General features: G+C 46.0%; 1 protein-coding gene across 2 annotated transcripts in view; it reads right to left on the minus strand.

Annotated features, from left to right (window-relative positions):
• The window catches only part of KIRREL3 (kirre like nephrin family adhesion molecule 3), a 535312-nt gene that overhangs the window by 190937 nt on the left and 321497 nt on the right, over positions 1-22878 (minus strand). The window lies entirely within an intron of this gene.

Below are 22878 nucleotides of genomic sequence, written 5' to 3' on the forward strand. Positions count from 1 at the left end.
AAATGTCAGCTTCCACCCCTGCCCGGTATTCCCCACACCGAAATACGAAATGAACCTTTCTTCTTGTATACGATGACTCAGTGGCTACTTCACTTTCGCTCTTCATTCAGTTGCCTGTGCATCGAGCCAATATTCGTTCATCTGTTCATTCACTCATTCTTTCTGCTATTTATGGAGCAACCTCTAGGTGCCTGAATTTACAAACATTATCTTGTTGAATCTTCATATATCTCTATCAAGTGTGTTCTACGATCATTGCCATTTTACACGGGAGGAAACTGAGTGAGAGGGACTAAGTGGCTTGCTAAGAACCACAAAACTGGTAAATGTTGGAGCCGGGGTTTAAAGCAGGTAGTATGACCCTAGCACTTGAACTCTCAAACTTCAGCACAATGTTTCTATTTGTCTACAGACAATTTGAAATTGTTCATATGTAGAAGTAGAAGGTCCTGAGCAGATTCCATCTCTCTTCCCCAAGCCGCATGTCCACTCACTCTGCTCAGAGCAGGTATAACTGTATGCTAAAAGAACGACAGAAAACCCCAGGGAGAGGTGTGGGGCGGTGCTGGCAGAGCCAATTCACCCTGAGATGATTTGCATCTGTAGCAGAAGGGGGTGCATGTCATGCTGTCACAGCCTTTTCCTGTATTGACATAATAACAATCCCTTAATTTTGTGTAGCATTTTGTAGTTTTCAAAGCACTTTCAAATCCATTAGCTCATTTTATCCCCACAACAATCTTGCTAAGAGGCAGGAATTGTTATCCTTATTTTGCAGATGAGCAGGCTTTTGGGGAGCCTGGATGAAAACCTAGATCCCTGACTCCTGATCTTATGGTCTGGTCTGTGCAGCATTTCTCACTTTCTGCTTCATCACTTTCTGTTTTGAGCCGTTTGGGGGAAGGGCTGGTTTCCCAGACTCCCAGAAATCCCTCACTCCTGGGTTCCAGGCCACCTAGACTATATAAGGCAGCGGTTCTTGTGTTCCCGGGCATCTGAATCACCTGGAAGGCTCTCACACAGATTTCTGGGCCCCACCCTGGAGTCTCTGATTCAGGACGTCTGGGAGGCCCAAGAAGCTGCATTTCTAACAAGTTCCCAGGTGATGTGGATGTTGCTGGTCTGGGGACCACACACTTTGAGAACCACTGTTACCAAGCATTGTCCTTTGGATATTTAGCTGAGTTTCTCTCACCTGGGCTAAAGAAACCCCAGATAGGAAAGGATTGTCCTTGTGAGTCTCTCCCTGAGGTAAAAAATTTGTGCGTGTCTTGTTTCCCTGACTGACTGCTGTGTGGCCCAGAGAATGGGAAGGAAACCTCAGGCTTTTTGGTTCATACACACAAAAGGAAAGTGTCCACACACGAGATTATTAATTCATTGTTCAATTAAGTTATGATCTCTACAATTATCACAATATTTGGCTCTGAGGAAGGCAACATTGAATAGCTTGTTCCACGTAATGTGTGAATAATGTAACTTTATTACTTTTCTCGCTAGTGAGTAATTGTGACTGACACATTGGCAATAACACAGATTACCTTCTTACCCTTCCCCCTCCCTACTGTCTGCACTGAGCGCTTACTTTCTTGTCTCTGCTCCTTTCTTGCTCATCTCCCTCTCTGCTGCCAGCCCCCTTTCCCTGTGAAGCTTCTTTTTTCTTCTGCCTACAAAGCAGGCCTGGGGTGGGGGCAATGTAGTGAGGGACTGTGGGCAAGCAGCATGTCCAGGTCCCTCAGCCAACCTGCCTGCTTAACTCTTGCCCATGGTGTTCCATGTACTTCGCCCTCATCTTCCATTTCTTCCAAGTCCCTTGTATGTCCACTCAGGGGCAGTGCACTACAGCGCAGCTGTCCACTTCACGTGTGAGCTGGCCTGGGCATACATTCTACGCAGGGAGGCAGTTGCTGTTGCGTTGTTGTGGCAGGGTCGATACATCCTGCTGAAGGTAAGAGTCGCTGTGTTTCCTTATTTGCATACCTTTTCAATCCTTCTGAATCTAGCCTCTGTCCCTAGCTGGTCAAATCTGGGCAAACATGTTACTCATCTAAGCCCCTCATTTCTGCCCCTAGGCATTCTGGGCACTCAGGCTATAGACGGCTGCTGTCAGAACCTTGGACAGCTCCTGACCTGCTAAGGGCTGCTCTCTCTGCATTTTTTTCTATCAACCTCCTCAACTGCATATTGGCTACTAGTGTGAGGAATATACTTAGGACTCATCAGTCATTCTTTCACTAGGCCACTTGGAGTCTAAACGTTTTTAAAAAATCATTCTTTAGCTGTTAAAATCCAGTTTAAACACTATAATCCTTCTTTTTCATCATCCATTAGTGCATGGCTTTCTACCAGCAAATATATTTATTTAGGCAGAAGCTGGGTGCTGACAACTTACCTAGAGCATAGACATGGAAAGTACAGGAAGGATATACCCAATAGAGATTTTGTTTCACATGGTTTGGTCGTGTTCCTGCCACAATATCCCTGTTCAGACACCATTTCTAGCCTCCTGCCACCTCTTCAGAAAGTAAAGTCTAGTCCATGTGAATCAGACCTGAGCATCAATGAACACTTCCCTCTTGTTCTGCGGGGCTAGTTTGGTGATCTGGCTTAGTTTCCTCCAAAGCTCCCATTCGAAAGGAAAACAGTTTCTTTTTGTGGGCTGATCCAGTGCAGAAGGCCAATTTGCATGCAGACTGTGTGTTGTCTATATTGTTCTCTCCATGAGTAGGGTGGAATTGTACCCAACTTCACTTTCCCTGACTGAGTGCGGAGCTACCAGTTGAGCATGTACTTTGCACCAGACTCTGAGATAAGCACTTGACATGAATTATTCCATTTAATCTTCACAATAATTGAATGAGGAAGGTGCCTTATTTCTCCCCATTTTACAGATGGCCAGAGAAAGAACCAGGAGTCTCCACTCCAAGCCTTTGCTCATCACAGTATCATAGTTGCCGCTTCCCTGGGCAAATGTCTGCCCTCACTCTCAGTGCCCAGGACACCTCTGGGTCTAATCAGGGTGAAGCAGCTGATGGGCTCAGAGGGTGGGCAAAGTGGGTGGGGGGAGAACAGCTCTCTGTGGGGTTGAGGAGAAGGACCACTTGGCCTGTGGAGGCTGGGAGGCTTCGTGTAGGAATTGATGCTTGACCTTTGGGTCCTGAGGGTTTAAGGTTTGTCTTCCCAAAAAATCTACTAAAGGAAACAGGTGTCTTTGGTTAGCCTTGTCCTGGGTACACTTGGCAGGCAGTGTGTTGGGGATCATAATCCTTCCTCATTCTCCCTCCTCACACCCAATTTCCACCCAGCTGGGACCACTTGTTTGCTGTTCAGTAAAGAATTAGATTTCATAAAAAAGACACCCTCAGCCCTGGGCTCAGGTCTGGGTCCTCTTGGCTACTGCAGCCCTTGCTGGTGTCCTTTCCATTATGCCTCTTGCCTCTCTGATCTCCAAGAAGGGCTCATTGATCTAGGGGAAAAGAAGGGACAGGATCTATGCACCCAGAGAAGAAAGCTAGCCCAGCCCCTCATGCAGACCAGAGTTATAGCTGTGGCGCTCAGGGCGTGGGGACAGTTCCAGCTTCTGGGCCTTACTTGCCCCTAAACTTCTCCCAGATCAGGAGTAATGCTAGGTCTGAGAATGAGCACAAAGAGGACTTTTATTCTGAAGATTGACCTTAAGAGAAATTCTAAATCTCAAAGGCAGGGACCTATCCTCTCCTGGTTCAGAGCAAATCACCATTTCCAGTTATTTCTTCCCTTGTCCCTGGAGGTTGGACTTGAGGGTTACATTAGGCTCATCAGGAACAGAGAAGCCTCCTCACTAGAAGGGCTGAGTGGTTGGGTGGCTCCAAGTACCTCAGCAGCTCTGATTCCTGGGTCATAGGAGAGTGGGGCTGAGAGGCTGAACAGTGACTAAGGGCCTGGTGCAAGAGACGGCTGGAGAAGAGCCTGGCAGAGTGGAGAAGGCTGGAGGCTGGGATGCCTTCACAGCTGGCCATTGTGTATCCCCAGCAGTGTGCACCCCTGTCAGATCACAGTGAGCAGGGGTATTGGGTCAAGAATCAGAGAGACCCAGGTCTAAGACGTGGCTCTGACACCAAGTGGATATTTGGTCAAGTTGCCAAACCTCTTAGGGCCTCAGCTTCCTCATCTGTAAAGTGGGGATGGAGATACCTGCTTTACCCACTTCAGGAAGTTGTTGTGAGAGTCCAAAGAGCTAATGGGTACAAAAACAGCTTGTAAAGAGCAAGAGTGTGGCCCAGCTGTTGAGGGGTAAAAGAGAGACCCTGCCTTTCTCCTCTGAGACATCCTCCTTTGTTTCTCATTCCCAATGTGAAAACAATAAAGAATTCTGGGGAATAAGTGACTATTTTCAAGTCACAGGAAGGGCCAGTAGGTCTGCACATAGTGGGAGGAATCAGCAAAGGAAGTGACGTGTGTCCTGTGAGACTCGACTATCCCTGAGTCAAAGTCTGCTCTCAAACACCAGCCCCCGGGACAGACATGGGAGTACATCTCAGCTCTGCCACTTATTAGTATTATGACCTTGGGAAAATCACACAACACTCTGAGTTTCAGTTTTCTCGCTTGTAAAATGGTAATGGAACTATCCTTAGATATTCGTAGAATTATGAGATAATGGATATACAGATATACACAGGGCATGGCATGTATCGATTATTTAATGAATGTGGACCACTGTCATCATTATTTTTATTCTTGAGCTATGGTTTTTGCTTAATATGGAGAAAATACCCATTTGAAAGAGTGGGAGGACAAAATGAGGAGATGTGTAAGCAGCGCCTCATGTATAACAGATGCTCTATAAAGCAGTTGTCTTCCTCCTTCTCCCCTACTCTCTTGTTCTCTTGTGGTCTCAGCAAAGCCCAAACCTGGAAGTGACCCTGATAGGAAAAGTGTATGAAGCCACAGGGTAGGTAGAAGCTCTGCTTTCATATTGGACTTACATTACAGAATATTGCGTGTCTGTACCTCATCCTGCCTACCACATCTCGCTGTCCTCTAGTTCTTGTGTTGGCTTCTTATCTCCTGTGTTGCCCTCCTAGACCCAGCACTACTTCCTGCTCTGGTTCTGCACCCCTACTGGTGCCCTTTTGGTCTTAGTATCTGTCTGGGACCCTTGTGTATTGTCCTGGCCTGATGGGCTGAGCTCTTTGTGCCTCCTCAGTGTGGGATATGGGGATAACACCACACTGGGAGTCCAGATGAGCTGGGCTTGAGTTTGAATCCTGGTTAAACCACTTACTGGGTGATCTTAGACAAGGTGCTTGATATCATCGAATCTGTGTCCTCATCAGTACAATGAAAGTGACATCTATTTCATGGCATTACTGAGGGATAAAAAGACAAATAAAAGCACCTAGGAGGGTAGGCACTTAGTGAATGGTAGGTCACCTCCCTCCCTCCTCTTGTCATTCCTCCTGTTTGGAAGCCTGCTTAGGGGATGGGTTGAGGGCAGGGTGACGCGGTTACCTCGCCTCCAAGATGACTTAGCCCCTACTCCTCATCCCTCACTGCATCACCTGCGTCTTTCATTATACTCTGGAAAACCAAGATCAAGCCTAAAGTAGGATTTTTAGCTGGACCTATTTTCAGGGGTGGAGAATAGAACTTTCTTACTGGTGTGCTCAGTTTTGATTTGCATATGGGCTGATTTCAGAGTAAGTGGGAGTTTTCAGTAACTAGCAGTAGCAGCATTAGTGAATCACGTTGCAACCACCCTCTTCTCACTTCTTCTCTCTTTCGCATGCTCTCGATGGCTTTGGTAACACTGTCTTACCCTCCTCTGGCCCTTGGCCTCATGTTCCCACTGCAGATGTCATGTGCCCTGCTTAGCACTATGGGTTAGTCTCTGGGCAGACTCCTCCCTTCTCTTCTCCAGCCTCCCACCCAAGCCTCTGCCCACTTGTTTGCCCAGAAGCCCGCACGCACACTTAGCTAGCTTGTCCTCTTGCAAATTCCACCTATGGGTTTATTTCAAGTCCTAGTCCGGAAGAAAAGAAAAAATAAATCTTGTCTAAATCCTGATAAAAATATGGCTTAGTGCTGTCTGGGCTGATAAAATCCTACTTGGAGAATGGGTGGTGACCTATTTCTCTCCCTAAGGCTGGCTAGCCTCGCAGGTTGGTCATTTAAAAAAGAATAAAAATTCAGAGAAGAATTTTCCTTAGCAACAACCAATAATGAGTGGCTCCAACATCCATCTATGCATCCATCTGTTCATCCATTCAAGAAACACTTACAGAGTGTCTACAATGTGCCAAGCCTAGTACTGGGCTTTGGGGACACGCAGATAATAGCTGGTAAGATAGGCATGTAGACCGACATTCACTGTCCAGTGTGATACATGCTAAGAGTGCAGAGAGAGTATGAGAAAAGGCATCTGAGTCAGTAGGCAGAAAGGGACGGCTTCTCTGGGGAAGGAACGCTTGAATTAAAGATTGAGGAATGAAGAGAATTTAACTTTGCAGAGTTGGCTTTCATTGGTGCATGTGTGGTACTAAAGACCAGTAAACTCAGGAATCTGTGTAAGGTCTATATCTACTCCAGGGTGTGGGGAGAGCTGTACTGTCCTGAGAGGGGGAGTTCAGAACAGGAGCAGTAACTGACTTTGCTTTGGAGTTTCGCACTGACTTCTCAGAATCAGAGAAGTCAGAACATTTAGGTCATATCACGTCCTCTTGACAGGATTTTCCTAAAACATGCCAGAGAGATGGGAGTAGAAACGCCTCGCTTGTTCTTAAAGAGTCCAAATCTCCACAAAATTCCTCTTTCATTGCCTCACCTCCTACAGTTGGAAAAACTTACTTGTCTGTCCTCCGGCTGCAGCTGAAGCCAGTCTTCTCCTTTGGGGAACCAGAAACTCTCCATGTTTCACTGACCTCCTTTCAACTAAGCTCAAGATTATGAGAGTTGTTCTATATTCTATACCAGGTCTGGCCTGGGCTCACAGTCTACACGAGACGTAGAAATGATTACTATGTTGATGTGGAGTCATGTTAGCAAAAGCGGAAGCACTCAGATAAGGGGCAGCCATTTTGCCTTAGATGGACAGGGAGGACAGCCCTTGGTCCATGGATAATTCCTCTTCTTTATCTTTCCCTCACCTATCCTATACATTCTCATCACCATAGTCATTTGGTGGCCAGTCGTGGTCATGGATCATCCGTGGTGAGCGGAAGCCTGTGCTGAGGGCTTGAAATTCATTTAGTGTAGGAACCTTGGTAAGAAGGCTGATGCTGCGGGGGGACCGCTGTGCAGACGGACTTCAGTCCTGAAGAGCCAGGTCTCGCACAGCCCCCACAACAGAAGGCATAGTGTTTGGATGTTGATTTATTACCCATCTCCTGTTCTAGAATATGTAAGCTCTGTTTTGCTTACCACTATATCCCCAGCTCCTGGGACAGTGCAGTTTAATAATTTTTGTTGGATGAATTAAGATTCTCAAGTAACATGAGAGGAATCTCCATTTGTCCTGCTGGTGTCTCTCGGTCCTGGGCTGTGATGCCAAAGTTTGCAGTTTCTTCATGACGTGGCCAGCCCTCAATCATCCCAAAGCCCAGTTAAAAGAAACACTTCAGTGCTAATGGATCTGGAGACTTAAGCTCCGGAGGGCCACTTCTGTCAGATGAGATTTGCCTTCAAAGGCCACTGGCTCTGACCTTTTGATAACATTTTAGAAAAAGAAACCCTATGTATTGACTGAATCAGTCCTGTCTCCAGTGAAGGTCTAGGCAGCTATTTGTATTTCTGTTTGAATTTTTCAGTCCTTTTCTTTTTCTACTTCTGGGTAAGCATAAAGGAAAAAAAAATTCCATTTGCCTGACCAAACCTCATTTAAAAGTTGTTTGTATTTTTTTAATGGAACCCAATCCCTTAAGCCTTGAAAAGTAACCTCCACTGAGCTCAATAAACCATTTCCAGCGTGGCAGCTTCTAATCCAGGAGAGTTCAGAAGGCAGATGCTAAACAACCACCAATTGCATCCCAGGACAGTTGCCGGCGAGTCTCGGGGCTCTGCAAGCTGGAGATGTGATCAGCTAATCCCGACTCTGTTCTCGTGTCCGCTCTGCTGGCTGGCCTGACTGGTGCAATTAGCATTCTCTCCAGTGTTGATTTTGTTCAAATATATTGGGCCCATCAATCACCCACTTTCCAACTCATCTGTCTGGATCAGTCAATTACAAAGTTATTTTTGAGCCACTAGGATTCTTGTGAAATAGACACACGAAGGAGCTAAACTCATTTCAGGTTTGACCTCTGAGGCTGGGATCTGAGAAGACTTAGTTTGCTTACACTTCATGGCTATCCAATCCAATCTGGCCTGTAGAATAGAAAGGCCACTTGCTTAATTGGGAACACTTTAATATAGATATCCATTAACTTATGCTAAATTACAGTAAAACATCTATGGAGGAACTTGATGTGACATCTGCATGAATACTAAATAACTTCATTATGATCAGTACTGTGACAATGAATATGAAATGAACGTGCCCAGAGAAGACAATTAATCTCCCACCTTCCCAAGCCATTACTATTTTATTTTCCCCTGCACTGTACTAAAAAAAGGAAGACATAGAAGCTCTGTGATTTTCTGAGACCATCACTTCCCTTCGGCTGCTGAATGGTCCCTGAGAGCTCCTGTCACTTGCAGATGGGAGATTAGCTTGGGCCACCCTGAGGAATAGCTATGGACAGTGCAGAGGTGGGGTCCTGGGATCCCACTTTGGTTTGGGAGAGGAGGCTGTCAAGACTGACTGAAAACACCATATACACACACACGCGCACGCGTGCACACACAGAATTGAAAGGCGTCCTCATCTGGAACTGGCAAACAGACTGTCAGTTCAGATTAGCAACATCAAAAGCATTCCATCTGCTCCCTGCATACATTACATGCACAGATCTGAGGGAAGAACTTGGCCTCTGAATTAAGTCAGCTTTTCCTTCTGGGCTGCCTGTACCTGAAAAGTGTGGCTAAGAGGGTCCAGCAGGCAGATAAGTCACCCCATGGCGCTTAGTCTGAGCCACACAACTTGGTCTTAAAGATGCACTCTCTCATGTTACTTGGTGCTATTTTACACAGGTTCTTTCTGAGGCTCAGAGTGAAACACAGGGACCTTTACATTTAGGACTATGCCCACCTCTGTGCGAGAAATAGCCTATGAGAGAGACATGCACGAAAGAATATTCCTGGGCTCCCCACTCTGGTCATCTATCCCCAGGTCACAGCCCTCTCCTCATTGCTGGGATCTCCTCCTCTCCTTGCCCTTCATCAGAGTCCCCTGGCTCAGTCTGGGATCTCTTCTCTTGGCCTGGACTCAATCATATGGCTTAAAAACCAACTCTACTCCGATGTCTCTCAAATTTATATCCACAGCCTGGACTACTCCCCTTAACTCCAGACTCATACATCCAACTGCCTACTCCTCACCTCCACTTGGATGTCTAGCAGGCGCCTCCAATATTACATGTCCCAAAGAGAATGCCTCATGTTTCCCTGCAGACCTGCCCCCTCACAGTCTTCCTCATCTTTGTAGTGGCCATTTTATCCTTCCAGTTACTCAGGCCAGAAACCTTGGAGTGATATTAGACCCTTCTCTTTCTTTCATGCCCACAACCACTCTGTGAACATAGGCTGTTGTCTCAAAATATATCCACGGACCAAACACCTTTCACTGCTTCCACCACTCCCACCTGGCCTAAGACCTCATCATTCTTGCCCAGACGATTCCTGTGGCCTATTCATAGTTCTGAGTTTAGCAGGGCCTCTGCTTCAGGCCTTGTCTCAGAGGAGTTTCTTAGTGGTCACAAAGCTGTTCTCTGCCACTCTCATCAGATCAGGGTTCAGAGTCTCATGTGAGTTTTACAAGTTTGGGCCACAAAGATCTGAGGTAAAGGGATACCTTTGATATTGGTAACAATAGGAAAGCAGGAAACTGCTATTCCCGACTAGACTTCAAGGAAAGAAAGTTCCAGCCAGTGGGACATATATCACTAAGACATTTACAGACTATATTCAACATGGGCCTCTTGGCTTCTTATGGGGGCATTGGGACTGCATGATATTCCCCCTTGCTCCGGCAGCTAGCTCCATTTCCCTATTACATAACAAAATTTCTCTCTCTCTCTCTCTCTCTCCTGCCGGAGTGTCCACCATATTTAAATGGCAGACCACGTAAATATTAATTTATGGGATATTTGAGAACTCAGAGTAAGTCCAGTTCTACACAGAACTATGTAATGCTCATTGGACTCCTCATCACAAGTCCCATTGCTTGGATGAGCATGTCCCTGACTCCCACTCTTTCTTAGGGCAGGAATGTCAATTGTGCGGCTCCAAGTGGCAGTTGTGAAAGGGTCCTCTGTCCATCATACAAGGGGCAGGTACGTGGCAGGGAGCTTCCGTGTGAAATGTACAGATGTCCCTGGATGCTTCTGTTGGAGCCCAGGTCCCAGTGGGCGGCTGCTGGGCTGTTCATGGAGAGGCAAATGCCTCGCTGGACAGGGTAGATCTCCATAACCCATGGGAGGAGAGGGGGCACCAACAACCTTGTTAGCACGTCAAGTTGCAGATTTTCACAGATGCTTCCCTGGCTTCTAGATCCAACTTCAGAATCCTCCCTGCACCCGTCTCACCGGGGTTGGTGATTAGTTCTCACTGTTCCCTCTTCTGAGATCAGCAAGAGCCTCTGTTTGTGCCAAGCCTCCCTGTAAATACTGTGGCTGAAGCCACACTAGGCAAGCATTCCCCGGAGATAACACTGAGTTTGCTTTAGGACTCCCACAGGGAGCAGGAGGGAAATGAAATTGCCTCTCTGTGAGAGCAGATTACCATGCGGCCTAGGCCAGGCTAGACTCACAGAAATGTCAACTCTGACCTCCTCTTTCTAATCTCTCCCTCTCCTCTGCCTTTTCTGAGCAAATTCTCAGTCTGAGAAGAACAGGTCTGATTTCCTTGGGTGACCATCTGCAAGCTAACATCTAGGAATAGGCCATGAACGAACAAGAAGCCACAGAAAAGGAAAGTGGTTATGGACATATTGGAGTTTTAGGGAGTAAGGATACCACAGGGTGTAGGCTGGAACCAGAAAGTAGCATGGGCACAGGGGGATGGATGGAATAATGTCTTTATGTCCCTTCCAGGTTTATGATTTTGTATGTAAAAAATTCTAAGCTGTACATCCAGTTCAACAAAGTAAACATTTATCAAGCCTCTCCTGTGTCAGGCTCTAAGTGAAGAATTCAAAGGTGAACCAAGTATAGTTCTTGGGTTCAAGGATCCTGCAATCTAGTAGGGTAAAAAAAGACATTTGGGCAATACTCTCCCCCTCCCTCCTTCCCCTTCCTCCCTCCCTGCTTCCTTCCTTCCTCTCTCTCTCTTTTTCTTTCCATCCAATGCAAGGCAGATTGTACTAAAGGAGAGGTAACTCTGTGCTGACGTGAAGAGCATTGGAATCAGGTTTGCAAAAGGGCTCTACAACTTACTAACTCTGTGGTATTCGGGAGGAAATTTAAACTCACTTAGCTTCAGTTTCCTTATTTATATAACAAGAATATTAATGATACCTATTTCATAAGGTTAGTATGAGAATTAAAAAAGATAATGTAAATTACAGTCTTTTGCACATAGTATATGCTTAATAAATATTAGTTGAATGAATGAATTATAAGCAAAGAAAATGTTAGGGAATCACAGAGGAGAGCTCATCAAAAGTTGGAGAGATTGGGTTAAAATGCATGGGAGGGACAGTATTTGAGATGGTCTTGAAGGGTGACGAGGATTTTGTCAAGTGCAGATGGAAGCTATTTCAGACAGTGGGAACAGCATGAGCATCGGGGTGAAAAAGAATAAATCACTCTTCCAGGAGAGGAAAGTAGTAGAAAATAAGACTCAAAACGTAGGTTGAGTCTATTGTGGCAAGCCTTGGTGTTATGCTAAGGGGTATGGACTTGATCCTTAGGCAAAAGTGAATCAGAGATTTTAGAGAAAGGAGTGACCATGTTTTAGGAAAATCAATGTGGCAATCAAATGAGTAAGATTGTACTGGAGAGTAATTGGAGACAGAGAGACAAGTTTGGAGGCAACAATAATCTCAGTGACATTAAATGAGAATCTTAACAAAGCTAGCGATAGTCGAAATGAAGGAAAGGGAAAGAAAGAAAATAGGAACTCGTGACCAATAGGATGTAGAGATTAAGGGAGAGAGAGGATCAAAGCTGACCCTGAGAAGTTAGGGAGAGATAAATGAGAAGACCATGATGTCAACCATAGTTCATGGAACAGAGAAAAAGGCAAGAGTTTTTGGAGGAAGGTAAGCTATGCTCTAGATGGTGAGTTATGAATCTTGCAAGAAACCCACCTGCAGATGTTCAATATATAGCTGGAACTAGGTGCCTGAAGGCCAGGCCATTGTCTAGAACTGGAGATAAGGATGTGGAGTCATATTCTTAGGGGTGATGACTGAAAGCTTGGGAAGGACGTGTTTGAGAAGGGGCTAAAGTAACTCTTAGTTTATGGGACTAGCGTGCTAGAATTGAGGTGGATCTAGTGAAGGGTGGGTCCTGAGAATAAAGGACTGGAAAGTCAAGTAGGTAGAAGGACAAAAAGGTGTGGAATTCTTGGGTGTTAGCAATAGTAGAGGTAAAATTTGTGGTCATTGGGTTCAGACTGAGTGAAGCCATGGAGGGAAGTGAGAAAATAGGAAAGGATGAAAAGACTGAAGGCCAAGGGGAAACCAGAGAGTAGGTCAAGAGGGAGTGAGAAAATGAATGAGGACAGAGAGGGATTTTGACAATTGAATCTGAATCTTTAGTAGTTCTGAGTTGTGAGTTTCAAGATGCAAGAGGTAGAGATGCAAGTCACTGGAGTGAAGAAGGCTTAGAAATGAAGAGGTCAGGACCTTGGGAGGATTGGAAGTCATTAAGAATGAAGCAGGTGATGAGAAAGAGAAGGGAAGGCTGAGAGTCTAGTGCTAAAGTCCTAGAGGAATATGGGTTATATCCAGAAAATTTGCAGATGAGGTGAGGATAGAGAGATGGCACAAAGGATAGAATTATTGGGGAAAAGAGCTTAAATTGAAGTGGGTCTGAGGAAAACAATATATGGATCAAATTTATTAATTTACTACTAAATGCCTCAAAGAGTTAAAGTCTTAAGTTGGAGGGTCAGAGGATACCTGTGGAATAGATAAAAATAGGCTATAAAGCTAGCAAATCTTTTAAGGGCTAAAATATGTAGTCCTGGCTACATATAGCTGGAGTCTGGTGCCCTTGACCGGCCCTCTTGACAAATGGCCAATATTCCAAGTCCAGGAGGCACCATTGTAGCCCAGAAGAGTCAAGATACACATAATGGAAGAGGTGGACTTGAGGCGAATTTTGAGGGAGGGGTAGGAACTGAAGGGAGGAGAGCATTCCAGTCAATGGGAGAGAATAAATGAGCAAAAGTGAAATGAACATGGCATATTCTGAAGCTAGTGAAGGAAAGATGCAGTCTGGGAGTTATGAAGGACAAAGTTGGGGATGATAGAGTGGGACCAGAAAATGGAGGCATGCAGACTGATGTTATGAGAATTCAAAAGCAAGTATATCCAACTTGATATTCCTGTGGTCATAGGCTTGGGCCAATTGAAGCATCTAGTTTTTACAAGGACTCCAAACGTCCTCATCTGTGATCCCCAAATACTGAAGACATATCTCTCTCATAGCATTTACCACATGGCGCTGTTGGTTGGTACACCAGTCTTTCTTACTCTGCTGTGAGCCAATGAAGGGCAGAAATCAGCCCTTCTTGGCAGCCCCCTCAGTCTGTAGGGCTCCATGCAATGTGCAGAGTGAGAATTCTACAAATATTTGTGGTATGAATGAATCAATCAATGAGTAATAGTTGGGCATAAATCAGAGGATATGCACTCAAACTGGGCTACAGGGTTTGGCCATAGGTCTCCCAGATCGGAACAGAGAGCATCATGGCACAAGGTAAAATTCTAGGTTTCTAAAGAAAAAAGTGTAGGAAGGGCTCTCACAGCCTTCGTTAATTAAAAACACGAATAGCTCTGCAGGGAACATTCCCTGCCTCCCATTCTCTCTCCTTGCACTGAATGGCAGATAAGGTGGTATCTTTGCCCATGCTATGGACAACATTTAATTAAATGCCTACATTGACTGCTTCCTCACATACCTTGTTTTATTTCCTTTCCTTCCTTCCATGCTAAAGAGGGCCAGGGCTAATACTAATGCATATGCTGTTAAACCTTTTTAATTAACTTCAACTTCTTCCAGAGATTTATGTTTAAACAGTAAATTTTTTGTTGATACTCAAATACATAGGCGGCACTCAGAATGATGAACGAGTACTCTTGTCCTCAAAATGATTCTTCATGAGTTACCACCAGAGACGTTTTCATGAGCCTCTTTTATTAAAATAATAATACTCAGCAAAGCAATAATGCTTTACAACCAGCAGCTAATTAACCCGCCCCACCCCCCACAGGTCAGCATTAGCATCTGCAGGTTAGCGATATGATGATATGATCGCCCAGTGGGTCTCTCTTGTACCTTCGAGTCAGCACTGAATGGGGCTGGGTTTCTGCTCCGGCATCTGTGAGTAATGGTTTTCATTTAAAACACATCTTTGCTCTTGGATGGTAGCTCAATCTGTTATTATCGTTATTTATTTTGTTCTTGTTTAGGACCGTCTCTACATTGAGTATCAGGATGTCTGATCTGCAGTTGACCTCCCAAAACAGACTATAAGCATGCCTTGGAAAAGCCAATGGATTTAAAACTCTTGTTTAATTGTAAAACCCATTTATTTTCCTGTAACTCTAAATTTGTGCTCCAAGTATTTTTAATCATGATCTCTGCTGTCAATTGTAATTGCAACACAGCAACACTCTGCCAACAAAACCAATCTACCTACCCAATTCCTCTTCCATTCTTCATGTTGAGACAACACTTTTCCCCACAAGCTGATGCAGTTATGTTCCACGTTTTGCCATTGACGAGCCAATTATTTCAATTTTGGCATCAGATTCAGAAGAGAGTTTAATGATCCTCAGTAGGATAAACTGAATTTTTATTCCTACAGCAATTTAGTAATGATGATGACATTTAAGCACTTAGAAAGTATTTCTTGTCTTCCCACCACTGACAAACAGGAGGCCAGACGATCCTTTTAGGCACTTTTCTGGGCACCTCCAATGGGGACCTCAGCCTCCACACCATTCCACAACATTTATGAAGCCCAGATTCGTTCCTGCTATTCTGCCAGGGGCTAAAGGAAGAAAATCCCCCAGACCAGGGCCTGTCTGTTGGGATTTCAGTCGGAAGTCAGAACAAGGTCCCAGGTCTGGCACACCTATTTGAATTAATGGGTTTATTCACTTCTTCAACAAATATTTAATGAGTTTCTACTAGGTAAGGAAACAGCCCCAGGAGGGAGACTGAGTGGTACAAGGTGTGCTCTTTTTCCTCTAATCCAGTTGAGCCCCAGCCCCTAACTGAAGCCCACGGTGTTTGAATACTTCCTGTATGCGTACGTTTACTCCCTTCATTCAGCAAACATTTGTCAGGCACCTTCTAGGTAGAAGGTGCTCTTCTGGGAGCTGAGAGGTTTACAAAGAAGATCTAATCTGTCAGCAAATCCCGGCGGCTCTGCCTCCAGAGTAAGCGCACCATCTGATTGTTTCTCCTGCCTGCACTGCTCCACCCGGGCCGAGGGACGATGATCCTGCGCCTAGACTGTGGCCAGAGCCCCTAACCTGCCTCGCTGCTCCTGCCCTTGCCTCCCACACTCTCTTCTCAACAGAGCAGTCTGAGTGATGCTTTCGAAAACTGAAGTCAGATGGTATAATTCCTCCATCCCAAACCACCTCAGAGTAAAAGCCAAACCCCTTTTCCAGATTTACAGCACCCTACATGGTCTTGCCTTCTTGTTCCCTCTTCAACTTCATCCCCGACTCTTCCTTTTGCTGACTCTGTTCCAGTCACTCTGGCCTCTTTGCTGTTCATTCCCTGAACACATCAGGCATGCTTCTGCCCTCAGGGCCTTTGTACTCCCTGTTCCCTCTGCCTGAGATGTTCTGCCCTTAGTTATCCACATGCCTCAATCCCTGACTTTGTTCAGGACATGCCTCAGTTGTCAGCTTCTCAGGGACTGACTACCTTATCTAAAATTTGCACCCCCTCCCGTACTGTATCCCTTTCTCTATATCCTTTCCCTGCTCTGTTTTTCTCTAGAGTGCCAATCCCCGTAGGACATATTATTTACCTTACTTGTTTGTTTATTTTATGTCTCCCCCACTAGAATGTCAACTCCATGAAGCCTTAGATATTTGTCTGGTTTCTTTACTGATGTTAGCAGTGCCTAGCATACGGGTATTTAATAAATATTTGTTTTCTATGTATGTTTATATATGTATATAATAAACAGCACTGTCACAGTCTTTAAGAAATACACAATCAGATAGGAGCTATGTCTAAAGTAAACAATGAGCTATATTTTAAGAAAGCTAGAAATCAAAAGTTATGGTAGTTCAAAGGGTAGACAGATGCATTTTGCCTGGGTGAATGCGTCTGCTAAGACCCCAGCCCTGACTTTAACACAGGTGTGCAGTATCGGAAAAGAACTGCAATACATGTTGAAAAGACAAAGTGGCTCCTTGCTCCAGGATCCCTCAACCAGACTAAGAATGGCTCTTAGGAATCGGTAACCACATCCGATGTGCAGTGTTTCGCTGGGCCTTGGTGGCTGTTCCAACGGGGGCTCCCTCTCTGTCCTCCCCAGATTTCACAAACAAATCTCAGTCTCATGCAGTGAATATTTCTGAGGCTCGTGGCTGGTTTTTTACAGATGTCACCGGAGACATCAGGGGGATACAAAGTCAGCGTCATTCCTGATGGCTGATTTTGACAGGACATGTCAGGTTAGTGCTAGTTATCCCGGAGCCTAACCGGATCTTGAGGATAAATCTCTTATTTTGGTAGCACTTTAAAATAAGTGGCAGCAGTTCATGCATAATTACTTCTGAATTATCTAGGGGATTCATCAGGTTTGATTATAGATGCATAATGAATTTACCAAATTTGTGGATATTAGGGAGGTATTAATTCCATATGAAACCTCACAATTCATTCATGTGCCATTTGTTTTCATTCTTTTTTTATAATACGCTAATTAGTTTAAATTATTTGTACTTGTACAAGGTCTTGAAACACATATAAGGAATAATTATACCAGAGAACCCAATAAATGGAAGCTTTGGAGACAGCATTAATTGTGATAAAGAGTTCATAAAGCAGTAGATGTTCAGTTTTCCCGTTTGGGGTGGTAATAATAGGTCTAATCATGACACCTCCATGAAGTCATGGGAAGTCCCTAATTAACGTTTCTGAATTCAGATATTTAAAAGAGGGTGGGGGAAGCCATTGTGCCAACTGGAGAATGAGGCAGAAAGGAGAGCTCGACCTTGTTCTAACCAGAGAGGAGATGAGGCGGTGAGGGCCTGTGGGCTCCGGGCCAGAAGGAGGGCAGGCACGCGCGACGTCTTATCTGTTGGGAGAATCTCTTTAAGGAGAACTCAAGCTTCTGGGGGTCACCAGAAAGCTGGGATTCCAGCCCCTCACAATGGAAGGGTGGGCTTCTTTGGATTGGGCCCCACTATCTTTGGCCTCTTTTTGTTCTTTATGTGGAATTGACACCCTCTGGCCAATGAGCCTGGGTGGTGTCTGTGTGGGTTGGTGGACAGTCTGTGGGTTGGTGGACAGTGTCTTATTTCCTTAGGGCATGAGCCGGAACCGAGGCAGGAGAGGGAGGCTGGGTCAAGCCCCCAGGGAGTCTGTGGCAGTAGGAACAATAGCTGCCATACCTTGGGCACATTCTACACGTCAGGCACAGTGCTAGGTGCTTTACACACATTTTACCTCATAACAGCCCCGCTGCATGAGTCAGGGGACCATGGACAAGAGGTCATGACCCTTGCCCAAAGCCATCCATTCAGTCAGTATGAAGCAGGGCTGGGCTTCCGGGGGTGTCTGACTCTGAGCCCTGCACTTAATCCCTGTGCAATACGCATCCTGCATTCCCCGCCTTCCCCCAAACGCCAGTGCTGTTCTAGCCCCATCGTCACCACGCCTATCATTAACCGCCCCAGACCGGGGACTTGGAAGAGTGACTCTTTTTGGAAATCTTAATCCCAAATTTTCACTCCACAGGTCATCCACCAGGGCAGAGGCCTTTAGATTTTCCTCCCCGAGGTCCGCCTCTGGGGAACAGCAACAAAAGGACCAGCTAGTCGCTGGTCTCCTGCTGCCATTAGAAAAAGCTCCACAGGGGTTAATGCAAAAAGAAGTTCCGCTGTGGATGAGACACCGGTTTAATTTATATTTGATTTAAAAAGTCATTCATTCATGTATTCAGCAGCCGGTATTTGTTAAATGTCTCCTACACTCTTGATTGGGTTTTGTTGGGCAGGGGGAGGGGGTAAGGGAGCAAGTATAATAAAGCTTATGCCAGACACTTTGTTTATAATTTTCTTGGGAAGAATATATGTACACACCTGAAACCTTAAGTAAATAAGACAGTGATTGAATAACCAGGCAACTGAGAGATGCAGACAGTGAGCTTCTGACCGTCGAATGGAGGAGATGGCACTGGAGCCTGGCGTGGTCCAGGAAGGCTTCTTAGAGGAAGTGGGATGCAAATTGCCCCCTGAAGGATGGGCAGGGGGACAGGAGGACAAGAGGGGCACCAGCTGGACCCAGTCAGGAAGCCAAGCACCTGGCCTCAGTCAGACACTGGTGTTTGACCTTGGGGGGAATCACTCCCCAGTGCCCCACTAGCTCCCAGTAAGATGGAGATAACGATACCCACAGGGTTGTCAGGAAATCCAGCTAAGTAAATGGATATGAAACCGCTCTGAAGGATGTGAAGTGTAATACGAATGCCAGATACCGCGTGAGAAAAAGCACCCCCAGAGACAGGCATTTCAAAACACCAATCTTTTCCAGATCGCCTGGACACGTAGGCCCAGCTCTGTCCTGGCAGCGCTCAGGGTGACATGTGGCTGCCCAGGTCCACGAGCAGAGCCCATCTGACTGCTGGGAGAAGCTGGGTGAGATGTGGTGAGGCCAAGGCCTGGTCCTGGAAGTTCACTGACTTCACAGGGGGTGCACGGTGAGACTTGGGATGAGAAGCATCAAGGGCGGGGAGTCTCCAGAAGTTTCTCTTGTTTCTTTTGCCATCAAAAGGAAAATAATATCTTTTTTCTACTATAGCCAAATTCAGTTGTACTAAGAAGGGTAGATGAAAAAATACTGTGTAAATGCCTATGTGTGGATCCAGGGGGAGACCCCACAACTTCTACCCAGATGGGAACTGCCCTGGGGGTAAGGGCTGAGTCCTCTACATCTTTATTCTCCTCTGCCCACACCAGGCCTACAGCCTGGCACATAGCTCACCCTCAATCACAGGGAGGCCATAGCCCTCAGTTCCAGAGTTTATTGTCCTTGACTCTTCCTACCATGGGCCTCTGGGTCCCAGGGGAGCCTGGGCACGTTAATTCTACTTGAAGAATCTTGTTGACTCTGCATTCAGTTTCACTGGGCTGATGAGCGAGGACTCATGGTTAGGAGACCTGGCGAGAGGCATCTTCTCTATGGGATACTGATTTTATTGCTAAAAGTTGCCAAAAGGGTGACTTTTCCCCTTAGCATCCAGGACTGTTACCACTTCAGAGATAGGATGAAGAATCGGCCCCAAGAAGATGGATCCAGGATATCTAAACTGAAAGGAATTTTAAGTGAATAACTTGTCCTTTTCTTCTACCTCCACATCTGCCTCTAAAATACTGAAGATGGAGATAGGACTGGCCTTTCTGGGAAGACCTCCAAGAAAGGAGTTTCCATTGAGAAGAGACTAGCTACGATAAATTTGACGATGAAGAGGAGCTTGCGTAATCTAGGAAGCTCCCTTGCTTGAGATAGATGCCCTCCCCTCACCCCACCTAGGAACATGATGGCCCTAAAACCCCCTTCCACAACTGTCTGGAGGGGGTGTTTAGCTTGGACCACATCCCTCCAGACCTCTCGGCTGGATGACCACACAGCCTGACATCATGGGAAATCTGAGCCCCTTAGAATCATGGGCTCTTGAACTTCAATGGACTCTCTATACCCTTTCCCTTCCATGCTGTTTCAGTGCTTTTCAATTTTATTTTAAACCTTAGTGTTTTAAGCATTTGCTTCTTTAAAGTTTTTGCCTCCTCTTCCTAAATATTGTTAGTAACCTATTAGGTAAGAGACCAGGGGTCTGTAGGGGGCCATTCATTCACCCCAGAGGGAGCTCCTCGCTCTTTCCTGGCCTTAAAAATGGCCAGATTTTAATTAAGATGGAAGAAGACATTGAGAGACATTCCCAGCTCACCCGCTGCAAAGACCGCTCTCAAGTAGGGTCCTCCCCACGTGGACAGTGGGTGGCAGCTCACATCTGTCTGTCTCTGTGCTGGTGGGTTGAGATCTGGCAGCGGTGCCAAAGATGTGTGAAAGGGAGAGGGAGAGGGAAGGGTGCAGGGCTGGCGTTCCGGGAAAGGGGTAAGAAAGGGGATCAGTTGTTTGAGTCCGGATAATTTTTCCTGGTGTCAAAGCCTCATCCAGGAGAGCTCTGCTCTTGCTTGCTTTTATCTGGAAACAATATGAGCAGCATCTCTCAAAATTAGGTCACGGTTTGCACAAGCAGGGGCTTGCCAAGGTGCTAACTGCCTGAATTCTCGGTGGGTTTACACAGCTCTCTGCTCTGACAAATGCCTTCTTTGTTTCCCTGAAAAGTCTGTCTTGCGGAAGCATTCACGCCTGCCTCTCTTCTCCTCCATCTTCCAGTCCCCCCACAAACCACAGAAGTTAGAAGGTTAGAAATCACTTCACTTGTCCACTCCAAAGCTCTCCCTCCCCCTTCAAGTTGAGTCACTTCCTAGCCAGGGAAGGCAGCGACTGCGCCATCTCTGGGGACCGGAAGCCACTTGGAGAAGACCAGATCTGCAATTTTCACAACACAGTTGTCATCTCTGGTACGGGGGTGGCAGTCTGCCCTGGAGAGTTGTGTAAAGGCTACAGAATAGGGGGCAAGTCCTGATGGGTTCAGGTCTCCAGGTGGCAATAACACGATAGAAATTCTGCCCACTCTACTAAAATTGGGGGAAACAATAGCAGCAACAGCAAACATTAGTCTTGTTTGGATTTTAAGGACAAAATTAGCTTTCTTTCATTCTTTTTCTTCCTGACACTGTTTGTTACTGACTAAGCTTTCTTCATAAAAGAACACTGTGACTCTAAAAGGTGGGTGGGCCTGGGGAAGGAGGTGAGAGGAGGTGTTGGAAGTTAATTAGAATCCTTCAGAAATGGGTGGAAATGAGGACCCGAGCTATGCTCTGCCAAAGAGTAAAAAACTGGAGATGTCTCTGGAACCAGAAGCACACAGGTGCTCAGGGGGCAGTGTCTGAAGGTGTGTGGGGTCAGGAGCACTGTAAGGTCCGGATTCTGAAGTCAGGAAGATGCCTGTGGCTTCTGCCATTCATATGGGTGAGATCTTGGGCTAATTTCTTACTATGGTTTCTATGCTTCTTCATTTGCAAAATGAACTCTTTTATTTGCAAAAAGGTTTAAATCAGACAATGTATTGAAATCCCTTGGCTCGCATAAGCCTTCAACAATTGTTAGTTATTATTATGATTGTTTTGTTATGTTTTGGGCAGGAAATAGAATAAAAGATGCTATTACTGGAGTCTCTAGAAAACCTTGAATAATGACTTCCAACCTTTTTATCTTAACTAGTACTTTTTTTCCAGATTAGATTTTCCATGGAATCTCAACATAGGAAATTGGCATCTGTGAGGTAGAAGGCAGTGGGTGGCAGGCGGTGGTTGGATCCTGGGCCCAGTCAGCCTCCCCACCGGTCATCTGTAGAGGTGGTTCAGACCTTCTTGGAACCCCAAGCCTCTGGGGGGCCCAGTTAGAAAAATGCTGGCTTCGAATATTAGAGAAACAGTGGGTTATTTCCAAGAAACAAGAGTCCAGCCTAACATCTGGCTAGTTAACATGTTATAGTGAAGCAAGCAAATCAACCCAGGGAGAGATGGAGCAGGAGAAGCCTCCAGGTGGGGCAGGGCACAGGTTTGCCAGGTGAGAACTGGTGGAGCCGAAGCCCAGAGATGTGCTCTTTGCAAAAGAGTTTCCTTTTCTCACTCAGAGTGGGGCCAGGAATTGTGGGGACCCAGGGCCTGCAGATGGGTTGGAGATGTGGAGTAAGGGATAGAGACGATAATACAGAGACAGCCTGTCCCCACCCCTGAGGGCTCTGAGTGGGCTCTGGGAAGGAGTGTGAAGCAGGTGCGCTGTCTGCAGATGGGGTTGGGTGGAGCTGCAGCTCTGACTGTGTTGATGAGAAACCTGTTGAGTCGTGGACACGCTTTCCAAATTCTGCTGCTTCTTTCTCTTTAATTCCTCTCAGTTTTCAGCAAAATTCCAATCTGGCTTTGCTTCTATTTACTGGAAAAGACGAATAATTTGACTAGACCAAGGCCCCCAAAGCTGGCAGAAGACAATTAATGATCAATCTACAAAGCTCTCCCGCCGGATGCCCGTGAGTGTAACAGAGAAGATCGGCATTGCCGAAGCCAGAGGCTCACTCGGTCCCCCGTGGCTCAGCACAGCTCTGCCACTTCTGGAGGAGTCTGGCAGGCCCCTTCTCCCCCAGGGGATCCCTTCTCAGGAAAGTGTTTTTAAGACTCGCAGCTTTAATACCCTAATGCTGCCATGTCTGCTATGGTAATGCACAAAATAAGAAGGCACTGTCTTACAA

The sequence above is a fragment of the Equus przewalskii genome, chromosome 6 (genome assembly GCF_037783145.1).
Source record: "Equus przewalskii isolate Varuska chromosome 6, EquPr2, whole genome shotgun sequence".
Taxonomy (NCBI): Eukaryota; Metazoa; Chordata; class Mammalia; order Perissodactyla; family Equidae; genus Equus; species Equus przewalskii.